Below are 22,902 nucleotides of genomic sequence, written 5' to 3'. Positions count from 1 at the left end.
AGACAAACAGCTCCGGTGCTGGCACTTCTGCAGCAGAGCTGGGTGATCGTGGCAAAAAGGGGCTTTTCCCGAGCTTCTCTGAGGCGGGGAAAGGCCCGGGCAGCACAGGGAACTGCAGGGAGCTGGCAGCTTCTGCGAGGGCAGCTGACAAGGCAGGGACGGGGCCAGCAGCAGCCAACCCCACCCCCTTAAAAGGTGGCCCTAGGGAACATGAGCGACCAGGAGTGCAGCAACCAGGATGGGCAAACAAGGTGTGGCACAGCTAGGGCGTGGCACAGCAGTTTATGCGGAAAGCTCAAGAGGGGAGTTCAGCCATGATCTCTACCTGGCAGAAAGCTGCATCCTCTGCACTAGGCAGAGCGGATGTAGCCACACAGACAGAGCTCCTGTGAAAGCATGCAGCCACCCAGGTCTCAGGCTGCATGGAGTGCTTTAACCTCTCACAGCTAATGGATGGTAGAAGGGATGATGCTGTGTGAGGTACGACCAGGTGGATGATCTACTCAGCCTGGTGGCAGAGCTAAAAGAGAAAGTAGAAAGGCTATGGAGCATCAGGGAGCGTGAGAAAGAAATTGATTGGTGGAATCAGGCTCTGACTTCCCTGAGAGAGAAACCAGAACAGCCACTGACAAAACCCCAAGCTAAAGGAGATCCAGTACCCTCCCCCTGACAGGCTGAAGGCAGTGGCCATAATGAGAGCTGTGAATGGAGACTAGTCCGTGCTATGGGTGGCAAACGAATCCCCTCCTTGCCCACCTCCCCATACCGGGTGCCTCTGTACAATAGGTATGAGGCTCTCAAGGAGGTAGGCCAACCCATGGATGATGTGGAAGATGGTCCAACCACACCAGAAGAGTTGCCAGGACCGGAAAGGCCTACCCCCTGTTTGACAACCACCTCCATGAGGAAGAAGAGGTGGGTAGTAGTTGTAGGTGACTCCATTCTGAGAGGAGCAGGAGGCCCGATATGCTGGGCAGACCCTCTTCTTAGGGAAGTATGCTGCCTCCCTGGGGCTCGGGTCAGGGACATCACTAGGAAACTTCCTAGCCCGTTTGGCCCTCAGACTATTACCCACTGTTGCTCTTTCATGTGGGTGGTGATGAAGTGACAACACATAGCCCAAGGGTAATCAAAAGAGACTTCAGGGCCTTAGGAAGGTTAATAAGAGAATCTGGGGTGCAGGTTATTTTTTCTTCTCTTCTCCCAGTTATAGGCAGGGACTCTGAAAGAAACAGATGGGCTCATTCTGTCAATACACGGCTCCGTGGCTGGTGTCACCGCAACAACTTTGGGTTTTCATGGAATCACAGAATCTTCAGAGTTGGAAGGGACCTCTAGAGATCATCTAGTCCAACTCCCCTGCTAGAGCAGGATTGCCTAAAGCACATCCCTCAGGACTGCATCCAGGCGGGTCTTGAAAATCTCCAGAGAAGGGGACTCCACAACCTCCCTGGGCAGCCTGTTCCAGTGCTCTGTCACCCTCACTGTAAAGAAGTTTTTCCATGTATTTGAACGGAACTTCCTATGTTCTAACTTGTGCCCATTGCCCCTTGTTCTGTCACTGGGAACCACTGAAAAGAGTCTGTCTCCGTCCTCCTTAAACCCACCCTTTAGATACTTGTATGCCATAATAAGGTCTCCCCTCAGCCTTCTCTTCTCCAGGCTAAAGAGTCCCAGCTCTTTCAGCCTTTCCTCATAAGGGAGATGCTCCAGTCCCATAATCATCTTGGTTGCCCTACACTGGACTCTCTCCAGTAGTTCCCTGTCCCTCTTGAACTGGGGAGCCCAAAACTGGATGCAGTATTCCAGTTGTGGCCTCACCAGTGCAGAGTAGAGGGGCAGAATGACCTCCTGCGACCTACTGGCCACACTCTTCCCTATGCAGCCCAGGATGCCATTGGCCTTCTTGGCGACAAGGGCACACTGCTGGGCATGGATAGTTTACTGTCTACCAGGACCCCCAGGTCCTTCTCCTCAGAGCTGCTTCCCAGCATGTCTGCCCCTAACCTATACTGGTGTTTGGCATTCTTCCTTCCCAGGTGCAGGACCCTACACTTGCTTTTGTTGAACCTCATTAGGTTCTTCTCTGCCCAGCTCTCCAGCCTGTCCAGGTCACGCTGGATGGCAGCACGGCCCTCTGGAGTGTCAGCCACCCCTCCCAGTTTGGTATCATCAGCAAACTTGCTGAGGATACACTCTGTCCCCTCATCTAGGTCATTAATGAATATACTGAACAAAATTGGACCAAGTATTGACCCCTGAGGGACACCACTGGTTACAGGCCTCCAACTAGACTCTGTGCCGCTGATCACAACCCTCTGAGTTCTGTCACACAGCCAGCTCTCAATCCACCTCACTGTCACCTCATCTAGCCCATACTTCCTCAGCTTCCTAATGAGGATGTTATGGGAGGCAGTGTCAAAAGCCTTGCTAAGGTCAAGGTAGATGACATCTACAGCTCTCCCCTCATCCAGCCAACCAGTTATAACATCATAGAAAGCTATCAGATTGGTCAAGCATGATTTACCCTTGGTAAATCCATGCTGACCACTTCCAATGACTTCCTGTTCCTCAACGTGTTTGGAGACGACATCCAGAATGAGTCGCTCCATTACCTTCCCAGGGACAGAGGTGAGACTAACCGGCCTGTAGTTCCCTGGCTCCTCCTCCTTGCCTTTTTTGAAGATTGGAGTGATGGCAGCCTTCCTCCAGTCCTCAGGCACCTCTCCTGTTCCCCATGACCTTGCAAAGACCATGGAGATTGGTCTAGCAATAACAGCTGCCAGCTCTCTCAGCACTCGCGGGTGCACCTCGTCAGGGCCCATGGACTTGTGAATGTCCAGCTTGGCCAAGTGGTCTCTGACCTGGTCCTCCTCAACTGAGGGGAAAGTCTTCCTCTCTCCAGACCTTCCCCCTTGCCTCCAGGGCCTGGGATTCGTGAGGGACAGCTTTATCAGTGAAGACTGAAGAAAAGAAGGCATTCAGTAACTCTGCCTTCTCTGTGTCTTCCACCACTAGGGCACCCGTCTCATTCATCAGTGGGCCTACATTTTCCCTAGTCTTCCTTTTTCTATTGATATACTGATAGAAACTCTTCTTGTTGTCTTTAACTGCAGTGGCCAAGCTGAGTTCTGATTGAGCTTTGGCCCTTCTAATCTTCCCCCTACACAGCTTTGTTATATCTTGATAATCCTCATAAGTTGCCAATCCTTTTTTCCAGAGAATGTAAGCTTTCCTTTTTTTCCCCCGAGGTCCAGCCAAAGCTCTCTATTTAGCCAGGCTGGTAGTCTTCCCCGTCGGTTCGTTTTTCGAGACATGGGGATGGCCTTCTCCTGTGTTTCTAAGAGCACCTGCTTGAAGTATGACCAGCCTTCCTGGGCACCTTTGGTCTTCAAAACTGCCTCCCAAGGGACACTCTCAACCATGCTCCTAAACAGGTTAAGGTCTGCCCTTCGGAAATCCAAGGTGGCAGTTCTGCTGACTCCCCGCCTTGCTTCACCAAGAATTGAAAATTCTACCATTTCATGGTCACTGTGCCCAAGACGACCTCCAACCTTTACATCCCCCACAAGACCTTCTCTGTTAACAAACAGTAGGTCCAGTAGGGCACTTCCCCTAGTAGGTTCCTTTACCAGCTGTGTTAGGAAGTTGTCTTCCACACACTCCAGGAACCTCCGGGACTGTTCCCTCTCCGCTGTGTTATATTCCCAGCGGACATCTGGGAAGTTGAAGTCCCCCACAAGAACAAGGGCAAATGATCATGAGACCTCTGCCAGCCACTTATAGAATACTTCATCGGTTTCTACATCCTGATTAGGGGGTCTATAACAAACTCCCATCACGATGTCTGCCTTGTTGGCCTTCCCCTTGATTTTTATCCATACACACTCAACACTGTCATTCACACTGTTGAGTTCTAGACATTCAAAACCGCCCCTGACATAGAGGGCCACCCCACCACCTCTCTTCCCTTGCCTATCTCTTCTGAAAAGCTGGTAGCCATCGATTACAGCACTCCACTTGTGTGTGTCTTCCCACCATGTTTCTGTGATGGCAACCACATCATAGTTTCCCTGCTGCACGATGGCCTCCAGCTCGTCCTGCTTATTCCCCATGCTGCGTGCATTAGTGTAGATACACTTCAGTTGGGTTAATTGTCCTGCCACTTTCTTGGGGGGACAGGCCCTGATTTGCACCTGATCATTCTCGGACACTACTGTAGTTACCAAATTATCACTACTCCTTGTGTCTATGCTGCCACACAATTCACTATCCCCCACCATCGCTGAGACAGGCTGCAAGACCTTGCTATCACTTTTACCCATGAGCACTGCTATGTTGCTCCCAGGCACCACTTTTGTGATCCTGGTTTCATCCCCATCCCCCTTCAAACCTAGTTTAAAGCCCTATGAATAAGCCCTGCTAATTCTTGTCCCAGTCTCTTTCTTCCCCTTCGGGTTAGGCTTCCCCCGCCTGTTGCCAGCATGCCTGGTTTCCTGTAGATCAGCCCATGTTCAAAAAAAGCCAAAGTCCTGCCGGACGCACCAGTCGCGGAGCCAGGAGTTAATTTGCTGGCTCCTCCTATTTATCCCCTCATCTACCCCTGCAACTGGTGGGATAGAGCAGAACACTATTTGTGCTCCCGATCCCTTAACCAGCCGTCCCAGGGCCCTAAAGTCATTCTTCATTGCCCTCAGACTTCTGGTACCTACTTTGTCACTGCCTACCTGAAATATCAGTAGCGGATAGTAATCTGATGACTGGACCAGGGAAGGGAGTTTTCTCCGTATGTCCTTAATTCTGGCCCCAGGGAGGCAGCTGACTTCCCTGTGGGATGGGTCCGGTCTACAGATAGGGCCCTCTGTTCCTCTCAGAAGGGAGTCACCTACTACAATAACCCTTCTTTCTTTCTTTGTTGAGGACGTCCTGAGGCATGGGGGTGAGTGACTAGCACTGGGCATTTCACTGGATGGATCAGCTTCTCCATCCTCAATCGCCTGGTCCTCAATTTCCAGAGCCTCATACCTATTACGTAAGGGCAGTTGGGATGGTGAGGGGGGCCATGAGAGGTTTCGCTTACCTCTCCGAGGAGGGATCTGACTCCACTCCCCCTTATCCCTTGAGTCCTCTCCTTCTGCCTGGTGACAGGAAGGAAGGGGATCATCCACTTCTGATAGAGCCTCTTCCTGCTGCCTTTGCCTCAGGGTATGGCTCCACCAATCTATTACATTTTCACAGTCTCTAATACTTCTTAACCTTTCTACCTCTTCCCTCAGTTCAACCACCTGCCTGAGCAGATCATTTACTTGATCGCACCGTATGCACACAGTGTCTCTGGATCCCTGTGAGAGCAGTGCCAGACTCAGGCATTCATTGCAGCCCGAGACCTGCACAGCCACATGCTTGCAAAGGAGCTCAGTCTGAGTTCCCACGTTCTTCCTCGCTGCAGCTTTTGACTGTTTTGCAGCCATGTTCTTTTCTTGTGCCGGTACATGGAGGATCTCTGCTGTCTGCTTCCCTCCCGCCCCGAGTCCGTGCCCCTGCACGCCGATGTTCCTCTGCTTGTGGTTGCCCAGCTTCTGCTTACCTTAGACTCAAGGCTTCCAGTGACCCACCGTACGAAATGCTGCTCCTTGTTCGTTCGCTCGCACTGCGGTGCCACCCTGGGTGACCCACGTAGGCTACCCACGTGCTGGGTGCGCAGCGGCCGGCCGCTGCGCTCCGGGACCACCTGTTTAGAGCTGCCGCGTGTGACGCTGACTCCGCCCCTGCCGCGTCAGCAGCCCGCCCCCGAGCTGCCGGTTTCGGCACGAGCTAGCCGCCTTTTCTGGCTACAAGAGCCCTCGAAAGAGCCCTTTGCCGGCCTTATCCGCCGCGATCCCCTTCCCCAGTGAGGCCTTACCTGCACTGAAGCTGGTCTCCACGGCGACTGACCGTTGGCGTGTTTACAGCTCGTTTAGAGCTGCCGCGTGTGACGCTGACTCCGCCCCTGCCGCGTCAGCAGCCCGCCCCCGAGCTGCCGGTTTCGGCACGAGCTAGCCGCCTTTTCTGGCTACAAGAGCCCTCGAAAGAGCCCTTTGCCGGCCTTATCCGCCGCGATCCCCTTCCCCAGTGAGGCCTTACCTGCACTGAAGCTGGTCTCCACGGCGACTGACCGTTGGCGTGTTTACAGCTCGTTTAGAGCTGCCGCGTGTGACGCTGACTCCGCCCCTGCCGCGTCAGCAGCCCGCCCCCGAGCTGCCGGTTTCGGCACGAGCTAGCCGCCTTTTCTGGCTACAAGAGCCCTCGAAAGAGCCCTTTGCCGGCCTTATCCGCCGCGATCCCCTTCCCCAGTGAGGCCTTACCTGCACTGAAGCTGGTCTCCACGGCGACTGACCGTTGGCGTGTTTACAGCTCGTTTAGAGCTGCCGCGTGTGACGCTGACTCCGCCCCTGCCGCGTCAGCAGCCCGCCCCCGAGCTGCCGGTTTCGGCACGAGCTAGCCGCCTTTTCTGGCTACAAGAGCCCTCGAAAGAGCCCTTTGCCGGCCTTATCCGCCGCGATCCCCTTCCCCAGTGAGGCCTTACCTGCACTGAAGCTGGTCTCCACGGCGACTGACCGTTGGCGTGTTTACAGCTCGTTTAGAGCTGCCGCGTGTGACGCTGACTCCGCCCCTGCCGCGTCAGCAGCCCGCCCCCGAGCTGCCGGTTTCGGCACGAGCTAGCCGCCTTTTCTGGCTACAAGAGCCCTCGAAAGAGCCCTTTGCCGGCCTTATCCGCCGCGATCCCCTTCCCCAGTGAGGCCTTACCTGCACTGAAGCTGGTCTCCACGGCGACTGACCGTTGGCGTGTTTACAGCTCGTTTAGAGCTGCCGCGTGTGACGCTGACTCCGCCCCTGCCGCGTCAGCAGCCCGCCCCCGAGCTGCCGGTTTCGGCACGAGCTAGCCGCCTTTTCTGGCTACAAGAGCCCTCGAAAGAGCCCTTTGCCGGCCTTATCCGCCGCGATCCCCTTCCCCAGTGAGGCCTTACCTGCACTGAAGCTGGTCTCCACGGCGACTGACCGTTGGCGTGTTTACAGCTCGTTTAGAGCTGCCGCGTGTGACGCTGACTCCGCCCCTGCCGCGTCAGCAGCCCGCCCCCGAGCTGCCGGTTTCGGCACGAGCTAGCCACGTTTTCTGGCTACAAGAGCCCTCGAAAGAGCCCTTTGCCGGCCTTATCCGCCGCGATCCCCTTCCCCAGTGAGGCCTTACCTGCACTGAAGCTGGTCTCCACGGCGACTGACCGTTGGCGTGTTTACAGCTCGTTTAGAGCTGCCGCGTGTGACGCTGACTCCGCCCCTGCCGCGTCAGCAGCCCGCCCCCGAGCTGCCGGTTTCGGCACGAGCTAGCCGCCTTTTCTGGCTACAAGAGCCCTCGAAAGAGCCCTTTGCCGGCCTTATCCGCCGCGATCCCCTTCCCCAGTGAGGCCTTACCTGCACTGAAGCTGGTCTCCACGGCGACTGACCGTTGGCGTGTTTACAGCTCGTTTAGAGCTGCCGCGTGTGACGCTGACTCCGCCCCTGCCGCGTCAGCAGCCCGCCCCCGAGCTGCCGGTTTCGGCACGAGCTAGCCGCCTTTTCTGGCTACAAGAGCCCTCAAAAGAGCCCTTTGCCGGCCTTATCCGCCGCGATCCCCTTCCCCAGTGAGGCCTTACCTGCACTGAAGCTGGTCTCCACGGCGACTGACCGTTGGCGTGTTTACAGCTCGTTTAGAGCTGCCGCGTGTGACGCTGACTCCGCCCCTGCCGCGTCAGCAGCCCGCCCCCGAGCTGCCGGTTTCGGCACGAGCTAGCCGCCTTTTCTGGCTACAAGAGCCCTCAAAAGAGCCCTTTGCCGGCCTTATCCGCCACGATCCCCTTCCCCAGTGAGGCCTTACCTGCACTGAAGCTGGTCTCCACGGCGACTGACCGTTGGCGTGTTTACAGCTCGTTTAGAGCTGCCGCGTGTGACGCTGACTCCGCCCCTGCCGCGTCAGCAGCCCGCCCCCGAGCTGCCGGTTTCGGCACGAGCTAGCCGCCTTTTCTGGCTACAAGAGCCCTCAAAAGAGCCCTTTGCCGGCCTTATCCGCCGCGATCCCCTTCCCCAGTGAGGCCTTACCTGCACTGAAGCTGGTCTCCACGGCGACTGACCGTTGGCGTGTTTACAGCTCGTTTAGAGCTGCCGCGTGTGACGCTGACTCCGCCCCTGCCGCGTCAGCAGCCCGCCCCCGAGCTGCCGGTTTCGGCACGAGCTAGCCGCCTTTTCTGGCTACAAGAGCCCTCAAAAGAGCCCTTTGCCGGCCTTATCCGCCGCGATCCCCTTCCCCAGTGAGGCCTTACCTGCACTGAAGCTGGTCTCCACGGCGACTGACCGTTGGCGTGTTTACAGCTCGTTTAGAGCTGCCGCGTGTGACGCTGACTCCGCCCCTGCCGCGTCAGCAGCCCGCCCCCGAGCTGCCGGTTTCGGCACGAGCTAGCCGCCTTTTCTGGCTACAAGAGCCCTCGAAAGAGCCCTTTGCCGGCCTTATCCGCCGCGATCCCCTTCCCCAGTGAGGCCTTACCTGCACTGAAGCTGGTCTCCACGGCGACTGACCGTTGGCGTGTTTACAGCTCGTTTAGAGCTGCCGCGTGTGACGCTGACTCCGCCCCTGCCGCGTCAGCAGCCCGCCCCCGAGCTGCCGGTTTCGGCACGAGCTAGCCGCCTTTTCTGGCTACAAGAGCCCTCGAAAGAGCCCTTTGCCGGCCTTATCCGCCGCGATCCCCTTCCCCAGTGAGGCCTTACCTGCACTGAAGCTGGTCTCCACGGCGACAGGGTTTTTTGACAATGGGATGGCCTATACAGCACCAGGCTTGCTGGCGTCAGATGGGGTTCATCTTTCTGCAAGGGGGAAGAGGGTGTTCGCTCATGAGTTAGTGGGGCTCATTGACCGAGCTTTAAACTAGACTTGTTGGGGGAGGGGGATATTATCAGGCTTGCTCGTGACAAGCCAGTGGATGACACTCCAAGGTCTCAGGAATGGGTTGCCAGAGAAGGCCCTCAACCTGTTGCTCCGAGATGTGCTGGGTATGCTGCGGCACATTCGAAGTCTCATGGAGACAAGTCAGGGGCTCCTGAGGCAATAGGAACTGGAGGATCACAGATAAAACACCTCAAGGGAAGACCACCTGAAAAGCAGCATGAAGGAAATGCAGCCATTCCAGCCAGTAAGTCAGCTTCATCGGGCGCCCAGCTGAAGTGCCTCTATGCAAACACAGGTAGCATGGGAAACAAGCAAGAGGAGTTAGAAACGTGCGCATGCCTCCAGGACTGTGATCTCATTGGCATCATGGAGATGTGGTGGGACGAGTCCTATGACTGGAGTGTTGGAATGGAGGGATACAGACTCTTCAGGAAGGACAGGCTGGGGAGAAGAGGAGGGGTGTTGCCCTCCATGTCAATGACCAGCTGGAGTGCATGGAGCTCCAGCTGGGGATGGATGAAGAGCCAACAGAGAGCTTATGGGTCAAGATTAAAGGGAATGCAGGGGCAGGTGACATTACGGTGGGGGTCTCCTACAGGCCACCTGACCAGGAAGACAGAGCGGATGAGGCCCTCCATAGACAGATAGGAGCAGCATTGCATTCACAGACCCTGGTCCTCATGGGGGACTTCAACCACCACAATATAGAATCATAGAATGGTTTGGGTTGGAAGGGACCTTAAAGATCATCTAGTTCCAACCCCCCTGCCATGGGCGGGGACACCTCCCACTAGACCAGGCTGCTCAAAGCCTCATCCAGCCTGGCCTTGAACACTTCCAGGGATGGGGCATTGACAACCTCCCTGGGCAACCTGTTCCAGTGCCTCACCACCCTCACAGTAAAGAATTTCTTCCTAACATCCAATCTAAATCTCCCCTCTTTCAGTTTGAAACCGTTACCCCTTGTCCTATCATTACACTCCCTGATAAAGAGTCCTTCCCCGTCCTTCCTGTAGGCCCCCTTTAGGTACTGGAAGGCTGCTATAAGGTCTCTCTGGAGCCTTCTCTTCTCCAGGCTGAACAGCCCCAGCTCTCTCAGCCTGTCCTCATAGCACAGGTGCTCCAGCCCTCTCATCATCTTCATGGCCCTCATTTGGACTCGCTCCAACAGGTCCATGTCCTTCTTGTGCTGAGGGCTCCAGAGCTGGACTCAGTACTCCAGGTGGGGTCTCACCAGAGCGGAGTAGAGGGGCAGAATCACCTCCCTCGACCTGCTGGCCACACTTCTTTTGATGCAGCCCAGGATATGGTTGGCTTTCTGGGCTGCAAGCACACATTGCCTGCTCATGTTGAGCTTCTCGTCCACCAGCACCCCCAAGTCCTTCTCCTCAGGGCTGCTCTCAAGCCATTCTCCGCCCAGCCTGTATTTGTGCCTGGGATTGCCATGACCCAGGTGCAGGACCTTGCACTTGGCCTGGTTGAACTTCATGAGGTTCGCACAGGCCCACCTCTCAAGCCTGTCCAGGTCCCTCTGGATGGCATCCCTTCCCTCCAGCGTGTCGACCGCAACACACAGCTTGGTGTCATCGGCAAACTTGCTGAGGGTGCATTCAATCCCACTGTCCATGTCGCTGACAAAGATGTTAAACAGCACTGGTCCCAGTACTGACCCCTGAGGAACGCCACTCGTCACTGGTTTCCACTTGGACATTGAGCCATTGACTGCAACCCTTTTGAGTGCGGCCATCCAGCCAGTTCCTTATCCACCAAGTGGTCCATCCATCAAATCCATGCTTTTCCAATTTAGAGACCAGGATGTCGTGCAGGACAGTGTCAAGTGCTTTGCATAGGTCCAGGTAGATGATGTCGGTTGCTCTCCCCTTATCTACCAATGCTGTGGCACCATCGTAGAAGGCCACTAGATTTGTCAGGCATGACTTGCCTTTGGTGGAGCCATGTTGGCTGTCACCAATCACCTCCTTATTTTCCATGTGCCTTAGCAGAGTTTCTAGTAGGATCTGCTCCATGATCTTGCTGGGCACAGAGGTGAGGCTGACCAGTCTGTAGTTCCCTGTGTCATCCACCCCGAGGCTGCCCTTGAGGCTACCCTATATCTGTTGGAAGGACAACACAGCGGGGCACAAGAAGTCCAGGAAGTTCTTGGAATGCATTGATGACAACTTTCCTCTTCAAATGGTAGAAGAGGCAATGAGGAGAGGAGCCTTGCTGGACCTTGCCCTTACCAACAAGGAGGGGCTGGTGGGGAATGTCAAGCTCAAGGGGAGCCTTGTACAAAAAATGTACAAAAATAATTGTCTTGATATGAGTTGTTATACTGCATTCTTTGAAGTCCATAAAAAGTGAAGTTTGGAAGTGTTTACTGTTTAAATCTTTTGTTTTGTTCCCTTGCAGATTTATAGCAGTGTTTGATTTGTTTTCGTAACTGACATGATTCTGAAATTTGGATGTATCTGCATACTCTTTTGTCTCTATCGAAAGGATTGACTACACAGGGAAAACATTAAACCAGTATGGCAGAACATTCAAGAGACTTGAACTGTTCTTTGAAGTAAACACTGTATGCGGATACTTCCTTAGAAAGAAAGGACATTAAGGACTGAAGAGTAGAATAGGAACAGTGGGTCTTGTATTTTTGCAAGCGAGAGGAGATGGAGTTTGTGGGTGGGAATGGAAGTGCAGGACATTAGATGGTAATGATGATGAGATTGTATTGGTGCTTGTGGTTTCTGAAGATACTCCTGTCTCATTGTGCTGAGGGGTGGCATTTGATGTGTTGCATATTTTCTAGGTGTAACAGAGTTGGGTTTTTTTCCCCCTGTCAACCAAGAATACGCTGTTGTTTCAGTTCTGTGCATATTCAGTGGAATCTTGGAGAGTAGCTTTTCCTTGTTGCATGTGATTAAGCTCTTTTCCTTCATATAAGCAGAAATTCTGTCATGGCAATAGAGCCATGCTTGGATTATTAATTAGAAAATGTTCAACACTGTCAGCTGAAGGGATTTATTTCCCCCCATGCATGCTAATTAGTTATGATAGCAATGGTTATGAACTACAGAAAAGCAGCAGAAAGCAAGCAACATTCCTGAAATTGCTCAACATTTATTGTGAAGTCAGAGTCTGAGATTAGTAAGCAAAGATGGGAAACGCTAACCTTACCCAATGATCAAACTTGGAAATTCTGGATGTTATGTCTCGAAGTGCAGATCCTGCCTTCCTTCTAAGAAAATGTTGCTTATAAGGTTGATAGACTCTACCAGCATTTCTGTGCACGCCTCATGGATGTGAAGGTACACAAAAGATGGCAGCTATTTAATATTCATGTCCTCTGTTTCATCTCTAGGACAGTCTTGTAGAACTTGTTCAACAATGAGGTAAACTCTCGAAGTACTCAACAGACCTTGGAGAAAATCCTTGTCCCTATGATGTAACCCAGCTATGGTAACCCACATCCCTCTGCCTTTGTTGTGCAACAGAAAAGCCTTTTCTATGTCCTGATTTGTAAGAGATGAAAATTGCCTCTATCCCACAATATTAGAGCTGCAGTTCATGGGCCTTTGCTGTTCTGTGTGGTCTAAAAGCATCTGTATGTCCCCTGTATAAATTATGATCTGAAGAGGGCCTGGCCCAACAGTTAAAAAAGTGGGGCGGTAAGTTTTGGGGAGGTCACAACGAATCAAGATTTGAGAGATCTGAGTTAAAACTCTTAAAGTACAGCTGGGTTCTGTCTGCAGGAATTGATTTCATAAAGGCATCTGTACATGGCAGTAATTAAAACTATGTTTTGGGAGGATACCATTAACAAATAAGGTATGAGCTGATGCCCTCATTGAGTCAATCATCTCTATAGAGTGCATGCAGAGGATAAGTTCTCAATAGAAAACCTGTTTGTGAGAAGGGAGTGTAAGGAGAGACTTCATCAGAGTTGAAATTGCCTGTTGGGACTTGAGACTCTAATGGCTTGACGTTGTTAGAAGTCCCGTGTTCTTCCTTCCTCCCCTAGACAGTTCCTGGTGTCTGTTGAACAGTGTGCTCGGGTGGCTTGACTCAATAACTTTGCCCAAAAAATCCCCCAGAGGACTATAAGGTGGGGTTAGTGAGTTCAGCTGGCTTACCAAAAGTGAGGACCAGAGCTAGTGAAAGGAAAGAAGTGCAAATTAAAAAAAAAAAAGGTGGGGAAGGGGAGGAACTGGGGTCTGGGGGTGTGGTAGAAAGGGAAAAAAGATGTCTCCCTTTTGGGGGCAATTATTAAGTTGGCTCTGTTTGCCTTAAGTTCACTTCATGTTTTGATAAGACAGAAGAATAAAAGAAGATTAATGTACAGGCTTGTATCCCAGGAACTTGTGGTTTTGCTTTTAGGTATTAGTTTTACTTGAGCGTTCACTAGCTGACAGGAGTGCTTGAAGCTATCCTGAAGGCATGCTATAGTTTTGTTTTTCTGTATCTGAATCTGGTAATTGTTTTTATTTTTTTTTAATATTAAGAAAAAATTGCTTTCTTATCTAGTGTTAAGATTGATTTTTGTGATAAAAGAGGGGTTGCTAATACCACAGCATTCCATTTCACTGGAAAGGGAGATCCCTAAATGTGGCTACTCATTCACTCTTACAGTACTGGTAAGTACCCTAGTATGAAGTCATGGATCTCCCAATAGTTGTCAAAGTGTTTGTTTATTAAAACTGCAGTTAGGTGAACACCTTAAGCTGACGTAAGCCAGTACTGCTGCTGAAGAAGCAGTGCATCTGTTGCACAGTGCAGAAGCTGCTTGTGTCTGTTCTGACAGCTTTTTTATGCCTAGCACGTTTACCTATCTAGCAGTGTGGTGTAGAAATGATTGGGGAGCTTGATCCAAACAAACCTGTGTATTTTGCCCACCCCCTTCAGCTTCAGGTATTTAAGGGGTGCAGGGACAAGCAAAGGATGGTGCTATTTATTTTGGTGACCATACCTGTTTATATCAGCTTAACTTATTTGTAGTTAGCTTAAACTGCAAATTTGAGTTTTGTGCATTTGTTTGAAATAGGTGGGGGTTTTTTATATTTAAGAAAAAAAGGACAATAATTGTAAAAAAACAGATTCTAATGACTTATCAGAAGAGAGCAGAAACAGCTTAGAAGAATTTCTTAAATGTAAATGCAATGGACAGTTTCTTGTTCTGTTCTGTATGGGTTCTGATGAAAATCCCAGCCATAATGAAGTATTATTGCCATTTGTGCATATTGCCATTTGTATTTGCCATCTGTGTATCAGATGTTTTTTCTAGTTAATTTTTTGCTATCCAAATCATATAGAATATGTTGCTTCCTTAAATATTTTACATTGTTTATAAACTTTATCTAAAGATTGCCCCATCTTCAGAGAGATTATTCCTTTTATCTTCGATTTTGTTATTTTCCTTGCGACAGCCTCATCCAATGTTGTGTGAGAACTGTTGTTTACATGGGGTCAAAAAGCAACTGTGCAAATTCATGGAAGACTAAATCTCTTGAGGGCTATTAAATTTAAATTCCTTGCTTCTTACTAGGAAGTCCTTGAACCGCAGTTTTCTGAGTATTCTTCAGAAATATCACTAGAAGATTGTGCTGTTCTGACCTGGGCATGGGCATCTTCTGTGGTCTTTGTTAGAGACAGAATACTGTATTAAATGAAAGTTGTGGTTTTGGGTTTTGTTTTGTTTTGTTTTGTTTTTGAGAAGCAGTGGCTGCTCTATTTTTTCAATGAAAATACAAACTTTTTCAAGTATGAAAAACATTAATAAAAAAGAAGCTTTGAGAGTATTTCTCTCTGGTTTGTTTTTGTTTTTTTTAAATCTTTAGATCTGCCAGCTAATTATTTCGAAATAAGAAAATGAAAAACAGCCTCATGGCTTTTGTGTTTGTATTGTGCTAATTTCAATGAGTCATCTGATGAGAACTGTTCTAGGTGAAGTATATAAATTTTTGGTAGTAGCACCATTCCCTGGGGGGGAAAAAACCTTCCTTTTCTGCATCAGATTTGAAGTAGCTGAGAAATAATTTAATTTAACTGACATGATCTTAGTTTTGTAGTGCAAAATCAATTGTTACATGAATGCTTCATAATCTGTTTTTTCCCCTCTCAAATGAAAATGTCCTTGCAATGGATCTTTAGCAAGTATCTGCATATGCTGCAGATTCACTATTGCTACACATGCAGTTTTCCTGTTGCAGCTCATTATTTGAAGAACACTGTTCTGCAAAAGGCCTAAAATCAACTTCTCTGAAGTTGAAGAAGTTATTTACCGTTTTGTTTACACATACATGCACTGCCAGCTTACTAACTTTCAGAAGTTCTCTCTTTTTGGTTTTCATCTAATAATCAGACTGATGGTCTGCTATTTTTTTAGTTGATTGGGTGCTTCAGAATTATACTTTATCAGGTCTTGGTTGATAGTGTAAGATAAGAATATATTTCTTTAGAAATACAGTAATTTCACTTTTGAATGGAAATAAAGGAAATCATAACATGAAGTGTGGTTTTGATCTTGCAGGAATTGAGCTATGATTTCCTCCTTAGTACAAACTCTACACCTACTTCTGTTATGTTTTTTCCCGTATCCTTGTTTTCCTTTCTCCCTTTATTTCACTATCATTTTTAGGTGCTCTGAAATTGTTAGCTATGCTACATTTCAGTGCTGCAATGTTTATACCAGAAAAGTCCGAATATATCTTTTATCGCTGCTTTTCTTGTGTGTGGTTATTTTACTCAAGTTCTGTGTATTGTGAATACTGAATTCCTATTGTGATCCTTACAAGTTAACCCAGTGTTTTTCAGTGTTGTCATTACATTGTTGCTTCCTGTCCAATTTTGGCTGAGCGATGATGCAGGCAGCCTAAGGTACTCAAGATGTCAAAATATCTGCAGGAAGAAAAAAGTTAAAGATATTGCACTTAAATACCTCTTTTTACTGCCTGTCCTGTCAACAATATTACTTACACATTTATTATTTCATTATTATTTTTAGTGTAAAACTGAAGCTAGCAGGACTTCTAGTATAACATCAAAGTCTTGCCTTGACATCGATTCTTTGTGCTAGGCACTATTTACACATAGGGTAAACCAGTCCCAATCGGATTTTATAGTCTAAATCAGGGTCTTGGTTCCCTGGAAATTAATGGTCTGCTCAGAATTTGAATGTTTAAAATTGTTATGCAAAGGTTGCATAATAACAGGAAATTTTTAGAGAATCTACAAGTTGATAAAGATTAAAATGACTGATACAGGAATATACAAAGAAATAAAAGGTAGATCAGTTTTGCAGGGCAGATAAAGCAGAGAGATAAAAAGGTGCATCACATGGGTAGTATAAAACAGAGGTTGAGTTACTTGTTCTATTCAATAATTGCTGTAAAGAGAGATGATTTTGTAGGTAGTAGTTTTGAAAGTATACTTTTTTTTAAACTTAGGATATTGAATTTTTAGTCTGTTTTCTTGAGGATGATTGGAGACTTACATATTGTGAGTTCTTAGATTTATATATATATATTTTTTAATTGTGCAGGATTATTATTGGTATAAAGGTCTTTGATCTTCTTGCTTGTTTTGTTGCTAGGGTGGTTGGTTGTTTTTTTTTTTTAAAAAAAATCACGATTTTAAGCCTGTATCAGAATAAGATTTAATTTCTCTGGTTTTATTACCATCACCCTAACAATTTTACGCCTTTTTTTTTTTTTTCCTGAAGGTTGGAAAGATAAACTTTTTTAGTGTTAAACAAAAGCAAATCCTCAAGCCTGTTTGTAGAAGAGAAACAACCAAGCACAGTTTATTTATTTAGAAAACTTTAATCCAGAAATATTTTAACATATATCTGTATTATGAAAAGTTTACATAGGTTATAAATGGAAGATTTTATAGACAGAAAACCAGTTTTAATTGTCAGACTTCATAGTTGATTTTATATATGTTTCTCTTCTTGTAAACAGCACGTTGTAATGCTGTTTCTGCAGTCGTTACCAATGTAATCTCTGTTGATGTCATCTGGTGAGCAATGTTTTGTTTTGTCTTTATAGAGTACAAGAATATATTTATATTGGAAATTAGGCAATTGGCATTCTCAGTTCAGTTGATGAGCATTTTGTATGCTAAATAGATAATGAAGGAATACAAATATTGAGGAAAATTGAGTTTTATTTAGGACTCTAATTGTGAAACTCTACAATTCATCCTCTTTTAAATCAATATAAAATGTCTAGATAGATTTGAATTGTAGAATTTAACTATCTGAAATTGAGTCAGTTTCTCTTTTGGGGAAAAACTAAAAAAATGTTAATACTCTGCATCTTTGCCTCTTTCAGATAGCCTCATGGTTTGCTCTGTCTGCAACTGAAGTTATTGCTACTTGCGGTTTTGTTCTTAGTTTGCTGTGCTTCACAGGAGAGGTAACTAGTTTAAAATCTATATATTTTCTGTAATTCCTCAAATCTCATAAATGTGCTTGTAATGATAGACTTAATGCTTGCTTTTTCTGCTGAGAAAATTCTGAAAGTAAAATAGTTTAATTGCCGTACCTTGACACTGCCTGTGAGTGGGTGTAATACTATCTTATACAGTGTAGTCTAATGAAAAATTAGTGTGGGGTGTTCAGCTAATATGAATGGAAAATACCTGTCTATATTTACTGTCTTTTTTTCTTAAGTGTTTTTCCTCCTTTTAAAATGTTCTCAGATGTTCATGGATCTCAATAGTACTAGTACTATTGTTTTGCGAGTCTTGACCCAAGCTACTAGTCAAGATACTGCAGTGTTGAAACCAGCTGAGGAACAACTGAAGCAGTGGGAGACACAGCCAGGCTTTTATTCAGTCTTGTTGGTAAGATACAGTGGAAAAGTGCTATTATGTAAATTTTGAGTAATTTTGAATGTGGCTTTCTAGAATACTGTTGAACCATGACCTCTGGCTTAGAGAAGCTTTGAGCTTGTATATACCAAGACAGTAACCATCTTTTCTTTATTGTGGAGGTGATGCATTCTGTCAGGTTTTGTAGAAAAAAAGTTTCCCTGGGCTTTTTGTTGTACTAAGTTTGATACACAGCTGGGATTGCTTTCCTTGTCAGCAGAGAGCGATTCCCAGAGAGATTAGCTGACGGGGCTGGTAGCAAGTAAGGTTCCTGGAATGGGAAAGATATTGAATACTTCTAAAGGTACTACTACTACTGTTGGTGAAACAGATGCATTAATATGGTGCAAGGTGATGAAAACATAGTCAAAGAAGGAGACCCAATGGTTTCAGAGAAGACACTAAGAAGTTAACAGTGTTGTTACACTCTGATTCCTATGTGTATGTGTTTATAATATAATAGTCTTAAAAAACATACAGATAAACTGCTCTTCCTACAAACATCTGTCTTTAGTGCACAGGATGAATGACTCAGAATTGTGGAGTGACATGTTTTGTTCTCTGTAGACCTTCTGTTTGATTTGTTTGAAAAGTTGAAGGTGAGTCGGGATTTAGGGAAAGAGAAAAAAAATCTGACTTCTGAGCTATCTAATTGTGTTTTACCCACAGCCTTTGTCATAGTGTTTCTGCGGTGATAAACAATCTTGATAGAAAACAGCAGAAATAGCCATTGACTGGGCATTCTTTATGTTCTGGATGTTTGCAGTGAGACCTTACAGCTCAGGTTGTAGACAAGTTGAGCACTCACAGCTGTAACTGAAGTTGATGTGAGTTAGTTTGAAATTTAAGGGCTAAAAATTTAGGGTTTAAAAGGATCAAATGATGTTAATTCTATTAATGTGGTTAAGTAGACCTGTTCAGGGACACATCAGCCTTTCTTTAAGTGTGAAATATAGACAGTAATCTTCCAAACTAAATAGAAGTAGAGTATCTCTGCTTCTTTGTTTAACTTGATTGTTATGGGTGGACTGCCTGGGAGTGCAGATAGTTGGCACCTTCTTGGTGGAGCAGAAAAGGGTGGGGGGAAGCAGACTGTGGTGGGTTGACCCTGGCTAGATAGCAGGTGCCCACCAAAGCTGCTCTATCGCTCCCCTCCTCAGCTGGACAGGGAAGAGAAAATATAATGAAAGGCTCATGGGTGGTAGAGATAAGGACAGGGAGAGATCACTCACCAGTTACTGTCATGGGCAAAACATGGGGAAATTAACTTAATTTATTGCCAATTAAAATCAGAGTAGTATAATGAGAAATAAAACCAAATCTTAAAACACCTTCCCCCCTCCCCTCCCTTCTTCCCGGGCTCAACTTTACTCCCAAATTCTCTACCTCCTCCCCCTGAGCGGCGCAGGGGGATGGGGAACAGGGTGTTGCAAGAAAGGGGACAAAGCGGTTTTGGCAGAAAATAAACCCCCTTGTGTTCTAACACTCCTCACCGAGGTGGGAGGCTAGGTGCGGCTAGGTTTAAATTCTGAGTGATGCCCAATTCAGCACTATCAGTCCAATCGCATTTAATAGGTATTAAACTATTACGCTTTGGATGCACTAATAGTGGACTGCACCTTCAGTCTAGTCGTGCTCATGAACTAGCACGGCCACTCTCGAGTCTTTGGTCGTGTTCAGTGAGAAACCAAAATGACTAGCTACTTAAAAAGTGCAGTTTATTTAAACAACAGATATACAGGTTCTTAGGATTGCCGGTGATAAATACACTGTCTGCAAAGCACGTGCAAATAAAAATATTGTTACATATACAAAACGCGCAACAAAGTTATAAACGATACAGCCTGTCTCTAAATGTAGAGAAGAGAGTCTCTAGAGAAATTTCTAAGTTTCCCGAGAAAGCACTCGGTATAATCTAAGTCTTACCCAAAGGCGTCCCTATGAGGGGGGGAAAGAGAGGCTCAGCCTGTCGACTGATCCCAGAAGTCAGTGATGGAGTTCTCCTCAACTTGTTCATGATGGTGTCTTCCCTGGGTATCCCCCCTCTCTCGGGCTATTTTTATATTATTTGTTATCTTCCAGGTGGAGTTTGAGTGACTTTAGTCATACGTACTTTTATTATGATTGGTGTACTCAAGGAGGAGTGGTCGCACCTTGGAGGTGGGTAGCCTCTGGGATGGAGGTGTGTTTCGGTACATTGTAGTGAGCAAAGTTTGCACAAAGGACAGCATTTCATCAATATTTGACGAAATGTTGGCTCAAGGTAGCAAGTAGGCAGCTTATATGTTCCGTAGTACCATCTCGTCCCCATATCTGCTATTCGTCACAAGGCAAGGCCACGGAATGATAACATTTTGTTCCATCCCTCGTGTAGCTTCGCAAGCATCCTTGTACAGGGAACCGCAGATGTTGCATTCTTCGCATGCCAGCTGCGGCTGTATTCTACCTCAGAAGCCTCTTGATTTTATATTTTTCCTTAATGTGTGAACAATGCTGTATTTTTGTATTCTTGGCCAATTTAGTAATTATTCCACATAATCCACCCCATGACTACAGTCACTCAAGCTCCACGATACTCAATACTGATAGGGAATATCACACGTCCTCTTGGGGTGAGGGTTATCAAGTGCAAATACATCTCGTGGAGTGATCAAGCGAGTTAAACTTTTCATCATAATCCAAAGTCTAACATACAAAACAATTGTCAAAGCAAAGCACAATACAGTGAGTACTAGTAAAACAACAACAGGATGGAGCATCTTGTTAAAAAGTCCTGTAGCTGTTGGTGACCATCCAAAAAGAGTGTCCCATCATTCATGTCCCCCATCTCTCTTGACTGTTTCCAGTACATGGTGTATTTCTTCAACATCATGATGGACAGTAATCAGAGTTCTTTGTCCATTTTCTTGGGCCTCTTTCAACAGTCGCTTCAAGTCTTCGTGTTGTAGCAACTTCTTCACCAGTGAGAGATTCATTCCGATAGGGGTAGGCAGCAAATCTCGAATCAATGTGTAATTAGATTGTAGCAATTGAAAAGACATAACAGGAGCGGAATAATTGAAGTCACATCCGATAATGTTAGTAAAGTTACAAACACAAAGGTTTGAGTGATTACTTATATCAACTACTATGTCATCTACAAATACAAGACGACAGGGAGACCTCATGCAAACGCACCCTCTCCCAATATATACAAGCACAGTCTCTGGGGTTTCATCGGGATGTATCTCAAAGTGACAAACTGTGGCAATTAGGCACAGTTGTCTTCCTTTTGTGATCAACATAGCAAAACATTCTGGGCGAGTTACCACTGTCTTATACAGATGGTGAGAAAGGAAGACCCATTCAATAATGATCAAAGGGTCAGAACGAGTCTCATCCCACTGATATATTAATGCATATGGTTGCACAGTGGGATTTAATATCACCATTTGGAAAGGTAGGCTCGGACACACGCAATCTGCTTGACGTGAGGCTATTGCTTTTGAAACCTTTGCCAAGGCCGACTGCGCTTCTGGGGTTAGACTCCTAGGTGACAAAAGATCTGAGTTCCCTTTTAACAAAGAAAATAATGGACTTAACTCGTGATTTGGTATCCCAAATAGTGGATGAACCCAATTAATGGCCCCTAAGAGCTTCTGTAAATCATTAAGGGTGTTAATATCTGCTTGAATTTTCACTTGTTGCAGGATAATTTTTTGTTCTGTGATCCTCCATCCCAAGTACTGCCATGGCTCCTTCTGTTGTATTTTTTCAGGCGCAATTTGTAACCCGGCAAGTTTTACTTGATGATATGTAAACTGCAGAGCTGCTTGCATAGTCTCTTGTGACTTTGCTGCCATAAGGATATCGTCCATATAATGGTATAACATCAGTAAACCTTTGCTGAACGGGAGATAGGGCCTTTGCTACAAACCATTGGCACATTGTGGGGCTATTTTTCATCCCCTGTGGGAGAACCGTCCAATGATAGCGTTTACAAGGTTCACTTACATTGATAGATGGCACAGAAAATGCAAATTTTGTGGCATCCTCAGGATGCAAAGGGACTGTGAAAAAACAATCTTTCAAATCAATGATGGTGAGGCACCAATTTCAGGGGACCATAGTGGGTGAAGGCATACTGGGTTGTAGAGTACCCATATCTTCTATTGCGGCATTAATTTTTCTTAGATCATGTAAAAGTCGCCATTTGCCACTTTTTTTCTGGATTACAAACACAGGCGAATTCTATGGACTGGTCGTTGGGACTATATGGCCTTCTTGGAGATGTTCTTCAACTAGCTGATTAAGGTGGCACAACTTTTCACGTGACAAGGGCCACTGTTCCACCTAAACAGGGTTATTAGATTTCCAGGTTAACTTTAAGGTGGCTTGCACCACAGTGGCCCCTAAGACAAATTTGACCCAATCTGTATTCCCCATTGGCTCATACAGTCTCGGCCCCATAAAGTAATTGGCGTAGTTAACACAAAAGGACGGACTGAGGCAACATGATTTTCGGGCCCCTGGATCTGAATTATGTGTTTGCTCTGTAAAGGCAAAGCATTCCCGCCAATGCCCATTAATGCCTTCCCCATTTGTACTAATGGCCAGTTCACAGGCCATCTGTCTTTAGAGATGACTGTGACATCCGCTCCGGTGTCCAGAATACCGCTCATGCAAACAGGATCTTTTCCTTGCATCGTTAATGTACACTGCATCAATGGTCGGCCAGCACTGACAGATTGCGTCCATAGTATCTGTGGATTCCCGGTTGAGCCAAAGCCTCGGTTCCCCCTTTGTGTTTGAACAACTTTCGGGGGACAGGCATCAAAATACACCAATTGAGCTATCCTGGAGCTGCAAGGTATTGTGCAGGGGAGTGCTGGGGTCCATTTAGTCTCGCAGGGTATAACACAGAGCAATCTACTAAGGCATGCAATAACATAGACACATATAGGAAAAAACCAAAAACATATCTCTATGGTACTGCTTTGAATCAGGTGTCCTATTTCTCTTTTTCTGACGCTTTCTCGTAGCGTGTATGGCATACTTTTGTGCTAACGTGGCACATTTCCCATCTAATTGTTCCTGTT

At 47.0% G+C, this 22,902-nt stretch overlaps 1 pseudogene; it reads left to right on the top strand.

Moving 5' to 3' along the window:
- The first annotated feature begins 210 nt into the window (after nucleotides 1-210).
- LOC141735668 (importin-11-like) overlaps nucleotides 211-22,902 on the top strand; it is a 195,802-nt pseudogene continuing 173,110 nt past the window's right edge.

This window comes from Larus michahellis, chromosome W, assembly GCF_964199755.1.
Source record: "Larus michahellis chromosome W, bLarMic1.1, whole genome shotgun sequence".
NCBI classification, from domain to species: Eukaryota; Metazoa; Chordata; class Aves; order Charadriiformes; family Laridae; genus Larus; species Larus michahellis.
The sequence above is the reverse complement of the archived record's forward strand: the minus strand, read 5'-3'. Positions and strand labels throughout refer to the sequence as shown.